We start from the raw sequence: 20749 nt of genomic DNA, 5'->3' as shown, positions 1-20749 counted from the left end.
ATAGTTTTCAAGTTGTGCACTGGACAAGAAAGAGTTACAAAGTTCAATAGTTCTGTAATACTTAGCTAAAATAGAGTAATAGTTCTTTCATACTGCATTTCGTCTCATTATGTTCTTTCACTGCATGAAGTTTTATTGAATTTCATAGCATTTAGTAGTTTTGAAGTTTAATAATGTTATGGATGAGAAAAAGTAATAAAGGGCAATAACTCTATAAGCTGAAATACATTTGTGATTCTTGTGCACTCCACCTCCTCTCATTATGTTTTGTCATCATATGAAGTTTAACTGAATTCCCTGCATAAGATTTCATGTCATCCTACGGATAAGGGAAATTGCAACTGGCCGACCTACTGACCTACCACAGGGTAACTGCAATATACCCACTTCAAACTTTGTTTGTCTGGGTCATAAACATTGTGTCATAATGACAGCTCCCAGATTCAAGCTTTTATACTGTAATACCATCACAAAACACTTTAAGAAATTTAAATTGTACATCAATCATTACCTTAGTCCAGTATTTGAAAGAAGTGCTGCACTGCCGAAGAAGAACGACCTGAAATGAAATAAAGTTTCATAAGTTTTAATTCATCCAAAACTGTTATATAAAAATCCAGACACAGAAAATTTACACACATCATACAATTACAGTACAATAATGAAACAACCTAATGAATGACTAGGATAATAATATGCAGGGGACAATATAGACAAATTTCGTAAAACAATGGGTACTACCGGGTCTTCTGCAGGATTCATAATGCAGGACCAGGAGGTATCCCCGTCCAAATGGACATCATCGCAAGAGGTGTTTGTGACTCACTGTCTGGGACACCCGTATGACGGACAAAAAGAGTAAAACTTTGTTCAACAGATTGTTTAACAACTTCTGCGCGGATACCCACTTGCCTCTGTGGTGACCCCAAAACAGTAAGGGTGTACATAAAAGATAAGAACCCCTTGCAAACATGCCTCAAACTCCTAGTCAAGCAGCACCTAAAACTCAAACAGTTTTCTGCGATGGCATTACTGAGATGCTTGAGTCACCTTGGTGCAAGAAGTACTCACAATAATGGTATTTTTTAGGAGAGGCAATAAAAACTAATTTTGATTTTTCTTGTCAAAATATCTGGTATAATAAACTGTATTTTAAACATAAAATTTGACTCGATTAAATGCTTTAAAATTATTTTTTGGTTACAAACTTATTCTTATCCACTTACACTTGGTTTGCCCTAAGTAACTAACTTAAGAGCTTTTGGCATAAAAACTTGCAAATAATAATAATAATAAATGCAATTGACTTAATATACTCTCCTTTTTAACAGAAGATTTAAAATTTCCATTTAAGGTTTATACTATTATGCTTTGTTATGAATGCTTCTCAATTTGATTATAAAATATAAACTGAATAATTTTTTCAGCCAAAACAGGCCTTACAGGATCATTTGCACAAAATATCTAGAAAAAAATACTGTTTTTTTAAGTGACTCTGATTCAAGTATGTTGTGTACTGTACAAAACAAATGTAAGCCTTTACACCAAGGTGACAATTGCCCGTTTTCCTTAAGCACACTCATATTAATAAAGCCCAACATTGATTGCTTCACTAGTCTCATGAATTCAGGGCAGTTGCAGTAATACTGTTTTTAGTTTATCAGGGGAAATCACTGAGTAGGATATTGTCATATGAATAAAGCAACAGTTACCTAAACTGAAATTGAATCTATATAAATACAGACCTTCAAACCGTGGATAGGAAATGCCTGGTATCGGTAAAATGATACTATTAAAATGTTAAGAATTGTTTTAGCCACATTCCTTTGCATGCTAGACAAGTATGGGAAATTCTGCAAGTTCTTTGATTGGAGATAATAGTCAAAGTTGTTTTTTCCTGTCAGCTATTAAACATTTTACTGTACATGGTTTATCATCTGCATATTTTATTTTTTTTCATCTGCATATTTTAAACTTGTTTCTAACAAATCTTTTGGAAGTGTATATATACAGAACTGTAATGTACATGGCCGTTGCAATGCATAACATACAGATATTACTATTATTAACTCATACTTTTTATCAATGACGGCACAATTCATGTAATATCAGGGGCGTTACGCACTTACGCATGTGCATAACATCAATTTAAAAAATGAAAATATTATTATGGCAAAAAATTGCATCAGGTTAAGGGCTAAGCTAAAAATTCATATAAAAATAAAGGGAAGATCAGCCAAAGTTACTGAGCCTAAATCAATCACTTGTTCACTACAAAGTCGGCGGCCTTGAACCTATAAAACCCTCCAAATACATCTCAGAGCCTAACATATTTGTTCCATTTTTTTCCCTGGGTTGGCTCCCCCCCCCCTTGAACCCCCCATCGGCTACAGGGTTATTCCCCCCAAAACCCTCCACCTTTCGTGCGTAACATTCAGCAAGGCCTGGCTTAACACAACTGAATATATAAATACTTTGAATAATTATTTTAAGAATGAGATTAAAATTCAATTATTCATTATATAACTGTTATTAATGCAGTATTTCTAATAACAAGCTCCCAGCTCAATATTAAACATATACCAAGAGTTCAATTATTTTATTCTAGTCAAATAATGGTTTTATTAATTGTAAATATTCGGGAACAGAAGGATGTGTAACAACATATTTCTTTCCATGATAGTATTGTGATTGACAATGGAATTCATCTTTACTATCTGTAGTATTACAAGATGCACATTCATTATTTCCATATGATGTTCAATTTCTGTAGGATTTTTATACTTGATTTTCTACATGGTATACCTGTCTGAATTTCAAGTACCTGCCAAGAAAAATATATGAACGTTATAGTTTTAAGGCAATAATTCATGCATATCTCAAGTTCGGTCTTTCTTCCTATTTATAACTAATACCATTTATATAACAGATCCATAATCGGTTGATGTTAAATCTAATAAACATCATAGCATTTGAAGTTTATTTGTTCCATCAAAGTCGATGTTAAATAACCCACTTAATTGTTGCAATATATGTGTTTTGTAATCAGGATTGCCATGTGGACTACGTGATATATAAAAGTACTGTGAAGTGCATTAAATGATATTTTTTGGAGGACTATGCTTACTGCAATAATTTTCATTCTTTATTGTCAAACATTTAATGTATATACCTTGAATGTTATGTGTTATGCATAATATCTTAAATGAGGACCCGGTTTGGCTATCAGGCCATGAGTGGAAATGTGGATCCTGCTTGGATATCAGACCATGAGTAGAAATGTAGATCCTGTTTGTATATCAGACCATGAGTGGAAATGTAGATCCTGTTTGTATATCAGAGCATGTATGGAAATGTGGACCCTGTTTGGATATCAGACCATGAGTAGAAATGTGGACCCTGTTTGGATATCAGAGCATGTATGGAAATGTGGACCCTGTTTGGATATCAGAGCATGTATGGAAATGTGGACCCTGTTTGGATATCCACATAGTCTGAGAAGTGTAAAAAAATTACACAATTTGTCTGAAGTAGGAAGTGGTTATAAAAAAAATAATATTTTAACCAAATGGAAATTAAAGCATGGACTAAATTGGTGAACAAAGATATAGACTTTAAATGTCGCACAGATCAGACTATTAAACACCTTGATGATGGTATGCACTATTTTCTATGCAAAAGGGACAAACTGACAAACTGGAACAGTCTACACCAGTCTAATTTTTGTTTGTCGTTGTCATAGCAATGTTAAATAAATATATGTGAATAAATTTGTTCATACTTGAGTCTATATTTTTGATATTTTGCTATTAAACTTAGACTTTCTAAATAAAGTCCACCTAAATGCTTTCCATATCCCCCCCCTCAATTTTAAGCCCTTTGGACCAAATCTCATTGAATGGTCTCCAAAAAATATGGCATGTATGAGTGGCCATGCAGTGTTATGTAAGGCACTATCAAACGAGAATGAGAAGAAAGCATCTTAACAGAAATCTGTTATTCTAAGGGGTGGTAAAAAATAAGTCCTTTAAATTTTTCGACAGTCACAGCTTGGAAGAGTGTAAGTGCATATTGTTATTGATGATGATTATTATTAATCAATTCACCATTACATTGTAGCATGAATGTGCTACTTTAATTGTGTTATTTCACATGTTCTTATGTCTTTCTATACCATTGTTTCACCAATGGAAATGGTGAAGGACTAACGGGGATATCCTGAGAGACCAAGTGCTAGAATACTTCAGTAAAGAAGATGAGAAACGAAAAGAACAAGAAACCACGTCAATAACGCCATCACAAACCACAGCAGCAACTGGAAGGCCCCCCTGACAATGTTATGTTAAAGATTTTCGAAAGGTCCCTGAAAATGACATTGATAAATTTCCGCTATAACAAATAACATTATCCAGGGTGTAGTTTGTAATGATGAATTTGTGACTGAAATATATAAGAAAACTGCTTTGCCAATTGATAAATACCACTGAGAAAAAACAACACATAACTAAAAAAATGGTATGTAATGACCATTTTAGCCAGCAACATTTGATGAATCTGGCTAATGGTTTATAAATTACCATGCTCATTTCAAAAAACAAACAAACTAGATCTAAAATGTTATCTTCAATTTGACAGTAGCTGAGGAGAATCATTGACATCCTGGAGGAGGCACCAGTGGTAGAGGCCTTCACAATGGACATGAAGCAGGTACTTAAGCTTCAGTGACCAGTGCAGGCAGTCTGTTTGCAGGCCACTAATGAGCAACATGATGGCATCCACCAACACATGCAGAAGCTGCTGGCTCTTGCTTTCTTGCCGTCAGGAGAGATTCCATATTGGTGCAAAAAGCTGAAAGACAAATACCTTGGCAGATCTTGGCCGCTGCAGGAATCATTTGAGTATGCAAGTGACCAGTGGCTGAAGAACTCATTGTGGGCCAGCAGACAAGTGGACGGTCTACAGAAAGAATATCCTTACCAACAATGATACAGGCGAGTTTGTATACTAAACTAATATTAAACTATAATATAAAGAAGAGGCCAAAGAGGGCCAAAGCTCTACTCAATCCAGTTCATATGAGTAATAGGCAACAAATATATAGTTCACTTTTTGTGTTTGGGTTAGCTGAAGACACTGCATGTTCAACATCTGAGTATAGAAAGTGTTGTAAGCGGATAAGTTGCATGAACTATTTTAATATTAGCCAAGTAAAGGTACTCTGAGGGTGAAATATATTTGCTTTCAGAACTGTACTCATGGTCAAAATTTCATTTCTGTAGCTTTAAAAATAAAAAAGTTGGTCAAAAGGTCAAAGTCAAGGACATCCTAGGAAAACATTGATGCTCGTTTGCAAAACTGTACACATGGACAAAATTTCATTGCTGTTCCTTTAAAAATTAAAAAGTAAGTCAAAAGAGGTGGGGCCAGCTTTTGCCCAAGGGGCATAATTTCAAATGCTTTGCTAGACAGTCATCATATGATGCTCAACAACAAAGGTATGAGCCTTGTGGTTTGATTTTTTTTTTTTTTTATTTATTAAATAAGTCTCTAGGACACACATGAGCCCTGGGGCAGTGACAGTTTTGACCTAAGGGGCATAATTTGAACAACCATGGTAGTGGACACTCAATTAAGCCTTGTTCAAAATAGCAAGGATCTGCATAGCTGTTTTAGACAAAAGGGTTTTTAACATTTCCCAATTTACGTATACCAAACCTGTGGGCCTGGGCAGTAATGACCACAGGGGCATAATATCGTGTTCACAATCAATTGTTTACAGATGTACTGATTTTTTATACTTTCAAGGCCCATAATCAAGCCATGAAAGGGCAGATCTGGCTGGATTTTAAAAGTAGCCGAGCTCGAATGGATATCTAAATACTGTACAAGTTTCATTGAGATACAATCAAAACTGAAGACTGTATCGTGTTCACAAGCAATCTAGGCATGCATGGGTGGATCTAGAAATTTCCGCCAAATTACGTCACATATTACGCAGACATCATACCAATATACTGTTCAAATTTTCACGTCATTTCCATTTAAAAATTGTTATTTTCTGAATTGATAATAAGCACAGTCTTGGATACAACATTGTGTCATCAGTCTTTGAAGAAATGCAATGAAAATGAGCACCAAGGCACAAGCAACCATTATGCTGTTCATTAGTATTCAACTGGCATCAACGTTTTAGAGAAGGGCCAGATTCAATATAAGACAAAAAGGGAAGAGGACAGAAGAAGACGAGGGGCACTACATTTATAACGTCGGTGAAGAACGTCATCGAAGGGGGTCACCGATTGATAGTCCGTGATGTAGCAAGCTACGTTGGGGCGGGTTTACGGACCTGTAAAATGTTTGTGCAAGATGGGTACCACGATTTTAGCAAGAAAACAATAAAAAAAAGCGTGTTCATGATTCAAAACATTTTATGAAAATATGCACGGGAAGGTGAACAATTTATGAACTGGATCATTACTACCAATGAAACCATACACTAAATGTGCATAATGCGATACCCATGTTTTCTAAAGAGTTGTATTCGAATGTTTATACAAAGTGGATTACATGCCATGAAAAGTGTGTCAGTGTTGATGAGAAAAAAATGTGATGCTTTATGAGTGCAACATCATTGACGTCATTGGACTGCGCCGGTTCGGTTCAACCATATGTCCTTAATGGATTGTAATTCAGAGAATTTTTTATGTTTTGCTCTGAAAATTTCAGGAATTATACTCAATATGTATTGTATATGAAGTTTCTATGTTGTATGTGCAACGATATTTGAATTATTAAAAAAGTCCACGTAATTCTGGATCAACCCTCGTAGACACAGTGTTCCAGGAGCTATGGGACCAGTATGATGCCCATGATATCCTGTGTGAGGATTTTCTGAGGGAGACAGGGGAAATTTGTCATCGAGTCAATATAAATAGTCATACCAGTACATGATGTATATTTTTCTATGTTTATTTCTCATCTGTTTATATATTTGTACTCTGTTTATATATTTGTACTATTTTATATATTAACACTTAAGTTTGCATGTATTTTGGAATTATGAACATTTATCTATTTATTAAATATCAATGGTTTTTACTTATTCATATATAATCCCCTCTTTGTATATATTGTATAATTATTTGTTATGTATTTTTCTTATTTATCATTTTAATTGAACTGTATTTCATTATTTTCATATATTCCTCATTTTGAAAATATATTAAGATATAAATTGTTTATTATCTATTTATAATTTTTCCAAAAAGAAATCAAGGGGTTGGAAAGTCTTCATTAAATTAGTGTTGAAATGTCCTAATGCTTAAGGTGGGATTGAACAGTCTTAGGCTTTTTAGGGTTTGAAATGATGAAGGGGTTGAAGTCTTTTATTTCCCAAATGACAAAAGGGGTTGAAAGGTCTTGGGAATGAAAAGATCTGTCTCAGATGAGTCCTTTTTAGAAGCTAGCAAATGATTCTTAAGTTTTCGATCAGAATCAGAAGCAATTCATCATCACCAACAAGTCCAACAAACCTGTACAGCACTTAGACAGCTCCAAGAAAGAACAAACTGCATCAAAACAACTCTCTGCCTTATGTCATGATATTGTTAGGAGATTTCACAAGTTTATCATACCCAACCAAGCACCTTGAGAAGTGAGAAGTGAGAAGAAACTCTGCTTAGCAAGAGTACTGTGTATATGCTTTAGGGAGATTTTAGATGAAAGTCAGGCAAGTGAGGCTGTCAAATTGAAATACAGCAGTTTGTCATGCAGTAGAGTTTAAAGTTCACAAAAATCACAAAAGGTTCATAAAGACATCATATTGCTCTCCTGAGTATCACAGCTTTTACTGTATTTTCAAACATTTGTCTTTAATTGACCACAGTGGAAAATCTTGCCTCAAAATTGATATTAAAGCAAGGCTTGGAATTTAACCTAGCAATCCACTTTAATAGAAGTTGACCTCAAATTTATAGATATGATCATAATCAAGTTTCATTATTGGGTTGAAAGTGTTCATAAGGTTGTTGAACCATTCAACCTAGTGACCTATTTACTGACTTGACATGACACATAACCACATCAACCTATACTTTATATTAACATTCTGAAAAAGGTAGAGTAAAGTGCAGATTTGGCAGAAAATTTGGCCTCGTAAGAAATACCTGGGATTTAAGAACATAAATTTTAATATAATGACATTTTGGGTTGTTTTTTACCCTTTTCCAGTATTTTCCATGATTTTATACTGACACACATTGTGATCATGTTTCATTAAGATTGAGTTGAAAGTATGACCTCTAGCGATAAGAAAGTTTAAAAAAAAGATTAACCTTCTTAATAAATACACATGACCAAAATTAGAAATTGACCTGGATGTCATAGACAAACATTCTAACCAAGTTTGAAAAAGCTTGAAATAAGAAAGGGAAAGAATTGACTTTTTTGTTTCTTGCTTCTTCAGGTAAGACCCATTTGGCGTGCATATTCGAGTTTATAGAACTAGACATACCAGCTTTAGTTGTATCAAATATTCCTTACATCAACTTACCAACAAGTGTATACAGTAAAAATCTATATTAGTCTTGAATACAAAAAGCTAAAAGAACACCTGTGTAAAGAGAAACCACATTCTAGGCACAGTTTAGTATTACAATAATATAAATTTCCTTGGCAAAATACTCGGGGCATATGAACATTCCTAACACATAGCGATATAAAACAACTTAATATGAAAATATATTCCTCATGCATATGTACATTTTTGAAACAGTGTGAAAAGTCCACTTAAGATTCAGGCTAGATGAGGTTGCATGTGTAAGAGTCTGAAGTTGTTTGGTCTATATGCACCATTTTATCATGGCGACTTGTGGCAAGGGGCACTCATCATTCAGCCAAGTCCGTTGAAATATTCCTTATGCACATTCAGACACTTTCCCAGTCCAACAAGGCAATAACAGATGTTGTTAGGTAAAGGCTAGATCAGGCTGCATGTGTAAGAGTCTGGTCTTCTTGTCTCTAGACACCCTTTTTATCATGGCTGATATGTGAGCAGGGGCACTGCCCTTCAGAAGAGTCCCTTATAATATTTTCAATGCACATCCAGACACTTTCCAGGTGCTCAATACAGCCCAAGAAGGCACTTCTAAAGTCGTCCTTATGAATAGTAAAATTCCAGGACATGCCACGTTTTCAAATTGTGACATCAGAGATGCTCTTCAAAGACTTTGCTTCACCAAAATTCCCATGGTTCTATGATATCAGTCTGCATTTAAATAAGAATCTTAAGTCTGTTTGTCTTTGGAATAAATGCAGGGCTGACACCTTTATTTACATGTCAGGCCCCACAAACTAAGTGCATTGATGGGCTGCTTTGTAGTGATAAACAACTGAAGGTTGCACATATGGCATAGACTGCTCCAGTAACAGTTTGTCCTTTTAGCATAGAAATCTTGGCCACCAAAACCTGTGTGTCCAACATCTTGACATATTTTGCTCAGCCTACAACTCTGAAGGTCGATAATAGCATCCCAGACAAGCCTCATCTTCCAAGTTATCTTTCATTTTTATCATTCTTTAATTGCTGAGACTGTTTGTGTCACATTTTATAGTGCCATAATAGCTGGCTTAAAGCCAAACAATGTTTGCACATAGACACATGCTTTTATAGCCATTGTCCGCTCTTTTGCATATGCTCATAAGAGCAAGAGTCCGCACTTTGCCGCACACCCTTAAAGACAGACAGGGTCTTTTTTACGACACACACTCTTATCTAAGCTGAACAGAGTCTGCATTCCAACACATGCACTTACAGCCAAACAGGGTTCACATTTCAATACATGGTCTGATAGACAAATAGAATCCACATTTCCACTAATCCTCTGATAGCAAACAGGGTCCACTTTTTCAAACATGCCCTAATGGTCAATTAGGGTCCATATTTCCATACATGCTCTGATAGCCAAACAGGGTCCACATTTCCCTTCATGCTCTGATCCATAGCCAACAGGGATCCACATTTCCCTTCATGCACTGATAGCCAAACAGTGTCCACATTTCCATTCATGCTCTGATCCATAGCCAACAGGGTCCATATTTCCATACATGCACTGATAGCCAAACAGGGTCCATATTTCCATACATGCTCTGATCCATAGCCAACAGGGTCCATATTTCCATACATGCTCTGATCCATAGCCAACAGGGTCCATATTTCCATACATGCTCTGATCCATAGCCAACAGGGTCCATATTTCCATACATGCTCTGATCCATAGCCAAACAGGGTCCATATTTCCATACATGCACTGATAGCCAAACAGGGTCCACATTTCCATACATGCTCTGATCCATAGCCAACAGGGTCCATATTTCCATACATGCACTGATAGCCAAACAGGGTCCATATTTCCATTCATGCTCTGATCCATAGCCAACAGGGTCCATATTTCCATACATGCACTGATAGCCAAACAGGGTCCACATTTCCATTCATGCTCTGATCCATAGCCAAAAAGAGTCCACATTTCCAAACATGTTTTGATCCATAGCCAACAGGGTCCACATTTCCACACATATTCTGATCCATAGCCATACAGAGTCCACATTTCTAAACAGGGTCTGATCCATAGCCAACAGGGTCCACATTTCTAAACATGCTTTTTGCTCATCTACATGCATTTTTTTTTATTAGTAGTAAAAGTAATTTAGACTGATGTTCTGTTTACTTTTTTACAAATACACATTTCATATGCCCTTCTAACATACTGACCAATTGACAATTAAAAAGGATTGCCGATCAGCCTGCATCCTAAACCTCCCATTGTTGGGTGGATTTTATAATGCTGGAAGTGTGCCATGGGACTGTATTGCTCATGCCCTCCCTTATTGGAAAGTTAGTTAAACATAATTTGCACTGTTAAAGACCATCATTATACTCCAAGTGATCGAGCACAGCCCCATGTGTTTGCCTGGACACCTTAATTTAAAGTGTTGTAATAGTAACAAACTAAATGAATTCATGTATACATAGGTTTGGTGATAACAGTTAAACATAATTATACAATTTCAGAAGTGATTGATTTTAAAGCAACATGCACAAGAATCAACAAGTTAAGAATTATACATGGATGCCCCTGGTTGTTTTTTTTTTCTTTTACATTTTTTTTTGCTTCTTTCTTTTCATTTCTTTTTTTTTTCTTTTACATTTTTTTTGCTTCTTTCTTTTCATTTTTTTTTTCTTTTTTTTTTTCTTTTACCCCCAGGGTCTCCACACCTTAAAACAATTTAATGTGCAATAATGAAAATAAAGCAAATAAGAATTAATATAGGAAAGGAATGTCACAAAGTGTTCAGGCAAACTAAGGCGGAGAATATGACCTTTCAATTCCAGCTTGATACTCCGCCTTTTAAACTTAACATGGTACAAGAAAATGTAGCTCAAGGAAGTAAAAGATACATGTTTTCAATCAATTAAGTATATATATCATAAACAATAGTCAAGAAGAAGTCTCTGGTTGTATTTTTTAACCAGTGACTCCATAAGACCAGGCGCTTTCCATTGAGTAGGGGGCAGGGGGACAGGTAGGGCCATTTCCAGTTCACTAATAAGTGATAAATTCTGAAAACCCATCCAGTACCACACAGAGCCAATGGGCGACACACGCTCAAAGGTTCTGAAAAGTCCTGACTGCTCGTCCCCCCTGAGACCTATCCCCAGGGTCTGCTCCGGGTTACTTTAAGTTAATATATCAAGGAAAAAAATATATGTTTTCAAACACTGAATAATTAATATCAATAACAGAAGTAAAGAAGGAGTCACATAGGAGTCACTGGATGTATTTATTTTTTATTATTTTTTTACCAGTGACTTCCAAGACCAGGTGCTTTCCATGGAGTAGGGGGGCAGGGGGACAGGTAGGGCCATTGCCAGTGTACTTAAAAGTGATCCTAAAGGTCCTGACTGTTCATCCCCCCTGAGACCCAGCCCCAGGGGCTGCTCCAGGTTATTACATCAATAAATAAGTCAATGTTGTGCCAGAATGAAGTTTAAAAATATTAACAATTTCACTAATACTTTTAATCATTATTAGCTTGAATTTATGTTAAAAAATAATGTTCAGCAAAACAGACTGAACTTGATTGTGATATTTCTCTCCTACTTGATTCTTATTACTGAATATATATATATATGATACCTTTATACCATAAATGAAATATGTAATTATGAAAATGATACTCAACAGATAAATAATATAGAGGTATGACCTGTCTATAAACTCGATGTATATCATCCATGAACCTTTTCATGAGGTTACCACTGTCTTTCTGGAATACCAGTATTAGGAATCGTCCATTTAAAATCAGTCATCATGGTCTTAAAAGTGCATCAAACCACTCTCCATTACATGCTTTTAGAATGAGGTAGAATGGTTGTTTATTTTAATAATTTATTCATACCTTAAAATGTGAGAGTTATAATACATTAAAATTAAGATGTGACTATTAATTAACATACATATTTTTTTATGTGTATTCTTACCTGTTGTTCATTTTAAAGAAAATTTGGTCTTCAGAGAGTTAAAATATTTATTTATTTGTAATATTTGACCTTGTGACCATTTTTTTTACCCAATACCATCAGTATAACAGTATAAAACTTGACCTTAATTTCATAGAGGCACACATTCTAATCAAGTTTATAAAGATTGGGTTAAAATATTCCTACTCAAGAGTAACTTTTTGATGAAGCATTTTTTTCATGACGCGCAGCTGATGACACACAACAGACAAATACCAATCACAATAGATAACCTTATAATTGAACATTGGATCATCTGGTGAGTTAAGTTCAATGACAATACTAGTAATTACTGAGTCAATTGAAAATACTGTAAGGACATTATCAAGCAAATACTAAGTAGACAGGAGCTTGTTGAGGATGGTCAAAGGCAATGAGGATAATCAGCTGGATCACAAGAAAGATATAAACAGAGAGAAAAACAAGCAATTAAAGTCATTAATTGATAATGAAGAACAAGGGAACATGATAACAAGGACGCTCTCAAGGCTGTTTGCCTTTCAGTTATAGAGAGCATATGTTTTCAGCGTAGTCGGTAATCCTAATTCTCAAACTGCAGATGAGAAATTTTAATTGCTAACAATAATGAGGATGTCATGGATGGTTGAGTCATACAGATCATGGGAAATTCTACAGAGAAATTTGACATTAAATGCTCAGCAGACTGCCTGATGCCATGATAATCTTTTTAAGACTTGATCTTTAGGATGCCATGTCTATATTTTACCCACGTTTCATGAATCAGAGATCAGGGCATGGCAAAATTTGGCTAAAAAACCCTTACAATTCTGATGAACAGTTTCAGCTAGAAAAAGGGGAAGTAACACACCTAGTAATACAAACAATGCTTAAGATGAACGGTCTTTTTTTCAAGAACAGCATGTTTGTAAAATATGAAAAAAGTAAGATACTGAAGATGAGAGCACTTAAAACTTGCCTTATCTGCCATAGCAACTGTTTCATCAAGACTGTGGGGAGTACAATTCCTGAATATGATCATGTTGATGGCAATGATGATGATAGACAGCGGAGTATTGCCTGTCAGGTCTGTTCAATGTTTCTTTAAGCAAAACCTCATTTAGTCAAGACATAGGTGCAATTTTGGAATGAATCTTTATATTGGTTAATGCGAAAATCCATCAACGGAACAGAAATGGCAGCATTTGACCCACTGCCTGCTTATTGAAAGTTGCATGTTGAAAATGGTGATTAGCAATGGAAGACACATTCCAGGAAAAATGTGGTATTTTTAACCTAACATAGAAAGTCAGAATGTATTCCAAGATAAATGTGGTAATTTACCTAGCATACATAATCAGAATGTATTCCAAGAGAAATGTGGTAATTTACCTAGCATACATAGTCAGAATGTATTCCAAGAGAAATGTGGTAATTTGCCTAGCATACATAGTCAGAATGTATTCCAAGAGAAATGTGGTAATTTACCTAGCATACATAGTCAGAATGTATTCCAAGAGAAATGTGGTAATTTACCTAGCATACATAATCAGAATGTATTCCAAGAGAATTGTGGTAAGTATCCTAGCATACATCATAATACATAGTAATCCCATCATGTTTTTGTGAAATTGTTGAAGTTTATCTTGTGAATCATTGTATGATCACTGATTTGTCGAAGTCTGATGTTGGGGGGGGGGGGGGGGTTACTAGCCCTTGCTTGTCCTCTCCTGGATGACTTCTGAGCGCATACCTGTCAGCATAATGAAGGACATGTTGAAGAAAGGCAGAACCACAATAGCCATAAATCTGAAAGGGTGACATCCATTTTACAATTCTCTTCAAACAAATGGATAGCCAGCGGCAGGCATATCTAAACCAACGCAGGGAGATAGAGGATGCCAGAACGAGGACATCTACGCTTGGAGCATGATTGCCTCAAATCATCTTGACCCTAACATCAAGTACATCAGTCTTCATGCCGAATAATGGAGCATGAAGTCCCATATAAGTGATTATTAATAAAAAACCCAAAGATCCACTTCATGGCGATGCGAAAGGAGAGATGCGACGCTTCACCAAAAATGACAAAAAATCTTTCAAATGGACAACAACCAAAAGGAATTTGAAGGATTGTAGGTGACTGAAATAAGATTGGTCAATTTAACCAAAACTTTATCCTCTTTGATTTGTAGTATACATAATTGACATAGAAATGTTTTTTTGATTGTGTTTCATTTTCAGAGCTTACATTTGTTTTGTTTCATTCTAATATCTCATTGACTGTAAAAGTGTTTTTGTTTATAAAATTATATTGTGTTATTTAAATACCTTTTACAATAACATTATTTGAAAAGTATTTAATAACAATTAAAATTAAATAATGCATATTGGTCTCATTGATAGTTCAAACCAGCTTTTTCATTCTCGTTTTTTTCTTAAATAATGTATTAAACATAGTTAAGTGATATTTGAACAGATTTCCCTCACCATTTCCTATTGTGTATAATCTTTCCTTCTACTGTCTAGTTAAATCAGTCTGTCCAAATGTATTTCCAATCCATCATCTCAGATAGATTTAAAATTTATTAATTAATTAACCCAGGTATTACACGACCATTTCTTTCATCTCAAAGATTAATGAAAGACATGCTGCCAAATGTCTCTCTATTATTTTTTTTCATACCAATATAATTTATTCAAATCTATAAACATTTTAAGTTTCATTTCAATCCTTTTAGTATTTTCTAAAATATGGCCCAACAAGTACCAATTTTTGAAAAATATCAGGTCAAGGGGAGATAACTTAAACATATGAAGTTACAAATCAATCCCTTTAGTATTTTCCAAGAGATGGCCCAGACCAGCACCAGTCATGAACAAATGGTTAAGGGGAGATAACTTCATTTATATGCATGATAGGATTATTAATATTGACTGCACTGCACTTCTTTTCTATATATATATATATAGTTTTTATTTTAATCCCATCAATAGTTTTGAAGTAAGTCTTTGGACGAGGTTGTGCAAGCGCCAATTATGAAAAAAAGGTTAAGGTGACTTCATAAATATGCATTATAGGATTATGGTTCTTGGGCACTGCACTTCATCACGTTGCCATCTATTTGCATTTCAAGTTTTATTTTAATTCAATCAGTAGTTTAGAAGTTATGGCCCAGACAAGCACCAAGCACCAATTACAACAAAAAAATAAAAAAAAAACTTAATAAATTTTTACAATAGGATTAGGAGATAACTAAAAATATGCAGGGCTGGATAATGGTTATTGTGCACTGCAGATTCTCTCATTGCCATATATCTATATTTGAAGTTTTATTTCAATCCCTTTAGTATTCTCCAAGAGATGGACCAGACAAGCACCAATCATGAACAAATGGGTAAGGGGAGATAACTTCATTTATATGCATGATAGGATTATTGATATTATGCACTGCACTTCTTTTCTTTGCCATATATATATATATATAGATTTATTAAAATCCCATCAGTAGTTTTGAGGTTATTCTCTGGACAAGGGTGTGGACAAGGGTGTGATGGGCTGAAGGATAAAAAGACAGACAGAAAAAATGGCAAATGCTGTGCTCTCCATTCAAGGAGCGTTATAAAGTAGTTTAAAAGTATCCTAGAAAAATTGTAGCAAATGGAATTTGAAAGTAAAAAAGTACATATATATATAAACACTTACAGTAAAAAAGTGTTTTGCAAATGGTAAAGTGGCAGTAGAAATCAACCTGAATTTAAATCTAGAGACAATGTACTGGAGCATGAAACAATGAAACATCTTGGTGTGTCTATAAAATATCTTGGTTTTTACTTTTAATAACCAAAGTGGATTACACATTGAAGTTAATCTCACTAGAAGTGCCAGCTACATATATTTAATTGAAGACAATGATTATGTATTTAAGTATATACGGTAGAGAGAATTCCATTACCATATGATATACAAATCAAACTATTAGATATAAAAGCAAACTTCTATTTTATGGTTGTAAGTAATGGGGCTATTAGGAAATATAGGAAAGAATCTGATTACATCTTTTATAAATATATCTTTAGCCTCAGAAAAACTACCCGGCATACATGATAATTTATGTGAACCTAAAACGTTACACTTGTTTGTATATATATATATATATATATATATACATATATATACAGAGTCAGAGAAAGAAATTTGATAATACATGTATAAACAAGGAACAAAATAAACTGAATTAAATGTAAACTGTCTTCCATTTGATGACAGAAAGACTGGCAAAATCAGATTGGATGGATAAATTGAAGACCAGATAATTTGAACATAAAATTTCAGGTATTTAGTGCAGGAAAGTTTTAACATTAATTGGCTAGAAATAAGGTTTGGATTTTTTTAAATATTCAACAATATGTACCCGTACTTAATAAATGTCATCTATAGCATTTTCTACTTATATATTAGAGACAGCTGCACTCAGTCACAATATATTGGTACATTACGTGATCACACTTATCAAAAAAGTTTGATTTTGCTCAAAACATAAAACCACAAATAAATGAAACCAACTTCGTTAATGGCAAAAATTTACCAAATCATGAAACAGTATATCCAGTTGTAACAGATAATAGAAGATTAATTCCATTGTCCAACGTACAAAAACAGAAATGTCACAATGGGGCAAAACTAGGTTTTCAATAATTGTCAGTAATATATAATTCAGTGAAAAACATGTTCCTATTTTACAAACTGTTAAAAGCTATGTTAAGTTATAATAAATGAACTGTAAGGAGAGATATTCAGTTTAGTAACATTAACTTTGACCTTGACCCAATGAGCCCCAAATGCCATCCCATGAAAGATCTCCCATACACTCTTCCCATATTCCAAGTTGGGTTCATTTGTCAACCCAAACCGAAAAAAATCAGTTTCAACCATTATTTTTCATTTTCGAAACATTGTCCTTGACCTTCACCCTAGTAGCACAAAACACAATCCCATGAAAGGTCTCCATAAACTCTTCCTATAGACCAAGTTTATCAACCACTTTTTTATTGTTAGTAACAGTGACCTTAACCCAAGGAACCCCAAATGCAATCCAATGAAAGACATCCATAATCTCTTCCAATAAATTAAGATTTGTCATATATAATGATCCAAACTGAAGATTTTCTATTGTTGGTAACATTGACCTTAACCTAAGAACCCCAAAAGCAATCCTATGAAAGGTGTCAATGAACCTTTTCTTTCTATCAAGTTTGGTCACAATATGTTGACCCTTACTAAGGTTATTCATTTTCTAAGTTTGAAACCGCACCTTCCCCCACCTAACCGAAGAATGACATATGTGAAAAGATTATGCCCCTCCCCCCTGAGCGCCATGTTGTCAGGATTATATGGACAATAGAATGAAATATGCATGAACTGTAATGTTTGATTTGTCACTGACATTGGATGCCGTTGAGGCAGTTTTAAGATTATAAGTGTGAGGAGAGAGTGTGTTATGACTATGACCTTTGACTCTATGTCCTCAAGGAGTCATCAGCTGGTCACCAAAAACCTGAATGTCAAGTTTGAGGGCCATGGGTGAAGGCGATGTCAAGTTATCACAAAGACAAGCGTTTTCATGTTTAAAGTCACTGTGACCTTGACCTTTGACCCAATGACCCCTAAAATCATAGGGAGTCATCTATAGGCCAGACGCAACAACAATTTAAGTTTGTGGGCCATGGGTGCAGGCATTTTCAAATTATCAATCAAACAAATTTTCCCATTCAAGGTCACTGTGACCTTGACCTTTGACCCCTAAAATATATAGGGTCATCTACTGGTCAGGCCCAACCTCCAAGTCAAGTTTGAGGGCCATGGGTGTAGGCATTGTTGAGTTATCACTGACAACATTTTATCATTCAAGATCACTGTGACCTTGACCTTTGGCCCAATGACCCCTAATATCAATAGGGGTCATCTACTGGTCAGGCCCAACCTCCAATTCAAGTTTGAGGGCCATGGGTGCAGGCATTGCAGAGTTATCACTCGGAAAACCTTTAATCAATCAAGGTCACAGTGACCTTGACCTTTGGCCAGATGACTCCCATAAACAAAAAGGGTCATCTATTGGTCAGGCCCAACTTCCATCATCAAGTTTGATGACAATAGGTTTAGGCATTGTTGAGTTATCACTCGGACAAGCTTTAAAATTATTTTATCATTACAGGTCACTGTGACCTTGACCTTTGACCTGATGAGCCCTAAATCAATAGGGGTAATCTACTGGTCACGCCCAACATTCAAGTCAAATTTGATGACCATACGTCTAGGAATTGTTGAGTAATCACTCGGTCAAGCTTTGGTCTACCGACGGACTGACTTGCCGACCTACTGACCAATCGACATGTGCAAAGCAATATACGCCTCTTCTATGAAGGAGGGCATAAAAATAAGTAAATTTTCAAGCCATATTTTAAGATTACGACTTAACATTGTAAACACTTAATGAAGGCTTAAACACAATTATAAGCCACAAGTTCTAAGAAAACCTTTCTTGTATTTTGAAGAATTTATTGCATGCAACAAATGCCATTCATTTTTGCATCCGTTGTATGTGTTTTACTTGTTTTATACATGGTACTTTACAAAGCTAGAATGTAAGTTGCAAAGAAATCTGTCAATTTCAATTTTTAACTTTTGTTTATCTGTTGACTTTAAATTGTATCATTGTACTGTGAAGCACTACATTCAATTATAAGACTATTTTGCATTTTTGTATTGCCTGACACTGATCCTGTACAGAAAACTACAAGGCTTCTGGGAGTTTTAAGTTAAATGATAGTTTTAAATGATTTCCAAAAAGTTGATGGCTTTAAAAAGGTTTAAATAGGAGGCTAGCAGTTGACAACGATCTGTTCACTTGACTTATCCAAAGAAATACAGTTACAGACTGTCATATCCCCCGCCAATTAAGAACAGTATCAACTTCGCCTTATGACAGAAGATTACAATAAAACAATGGATAATATTTAAAGAGATGCTGCACCCAGAGTTAAGTTTCTTGTTTACTGCACTTCTTATCAATGAGGTCTCCCGGTATAAATATTAAGTTTGAAGTCAATACCTCAAAAACTTTAAAGTTTTGCTCCAGACAAACAATAAGTGTGAAACAGCTAAAAAATACTGCACCCAGAGTTATGGTTCTTATGCACTGCACATCTCATCAATGAGATCTATTTGTTATATTTTCAGCCGTTCGTGGGTTAGTTGTTGTTATTGTTGACTGTATGTCAAAGTCCTGGCTGATTAATATATTATTGTCGTTAAGACCACTTGTGCCTTGGTTTGGAGGGTACCTGGTTTGAAGAGAGCCAAACAGTTGATATTTCAAGTCTCTTTATTTTACATTACTAGTGAATATACATGAAAACAATAATGACTAAATTGGCAGTTTCTGGTAAATGAACACTGATAAATTGTACTTATAAAATAGTATCTTTTATGATAAAACTCGCTTAGCATTTTTGTTGAGAGGTACTTAATAAAAAGGGAATTGGTTAAAACATACATGTGTTCATTAGCCAGAGTTACATGCCAGTAATGTATTAAAATGATAATGAAACAACAGTACATTACTAATATTAATTGTAACAATATATGAACATAACTTGTTAAACTTATATTAACAGTCAATATTTAAAATATAATTTATCTTTAAATGTTAAATAAAACTTGTACTTAAATTAAAAGAACAGAACTTATATATTTCAATATGTAAGAAAACATGACAAAGTTACTTAAAAATAATATAAGAAAAGTTCTTACCTGGTTTGAAGAGAGCCAAACAGTTGATATTTCAAGTCTGATGGCCTATGCTCAAACCAAGTATAAATACTCAAAAGCCAGACGTTGTTGCATAATAAGGTAATAACTTGTCAGTAAATGTTAAGTAGTGTTATACAATAGTTGTCTGGACCAGTAATGAAATATTTGTACAAATGTAATATTGTCAAGGCCAGATGGTCAGTCAGACCTTTCAGTTGTAAAATCAATTTGCTTTGAGATTAAAAGTATTGAAATTTGGTTAAACACAGACAGTACTTATGTAACTAAAAGATACTGTACATAAAATACTGTTAACATAAATCTAAAAATATGAAACATCTTGAGATCCTAAAAACATGATAAAACATGAAACTTTATAAAATGATGAAATGATGAGA

This window comes from Mya arenaria, chromosome 14, assembly GCF_026914265.1.
Source record: "Mya arenaria isolate MELC-2E11 chromosome 14, ASM2691426v1".
Classification (NCBI taxonomy): Eukaryota; Metazoa; Mollusca; class Bivalvia; order Myida; family Myidae; genus Mya; species Mya arenaria.
The sequence above is the reverse complement of the archived record's forward strand: the minus strand, read 5'-3'. Positions refer to the sequence as shown.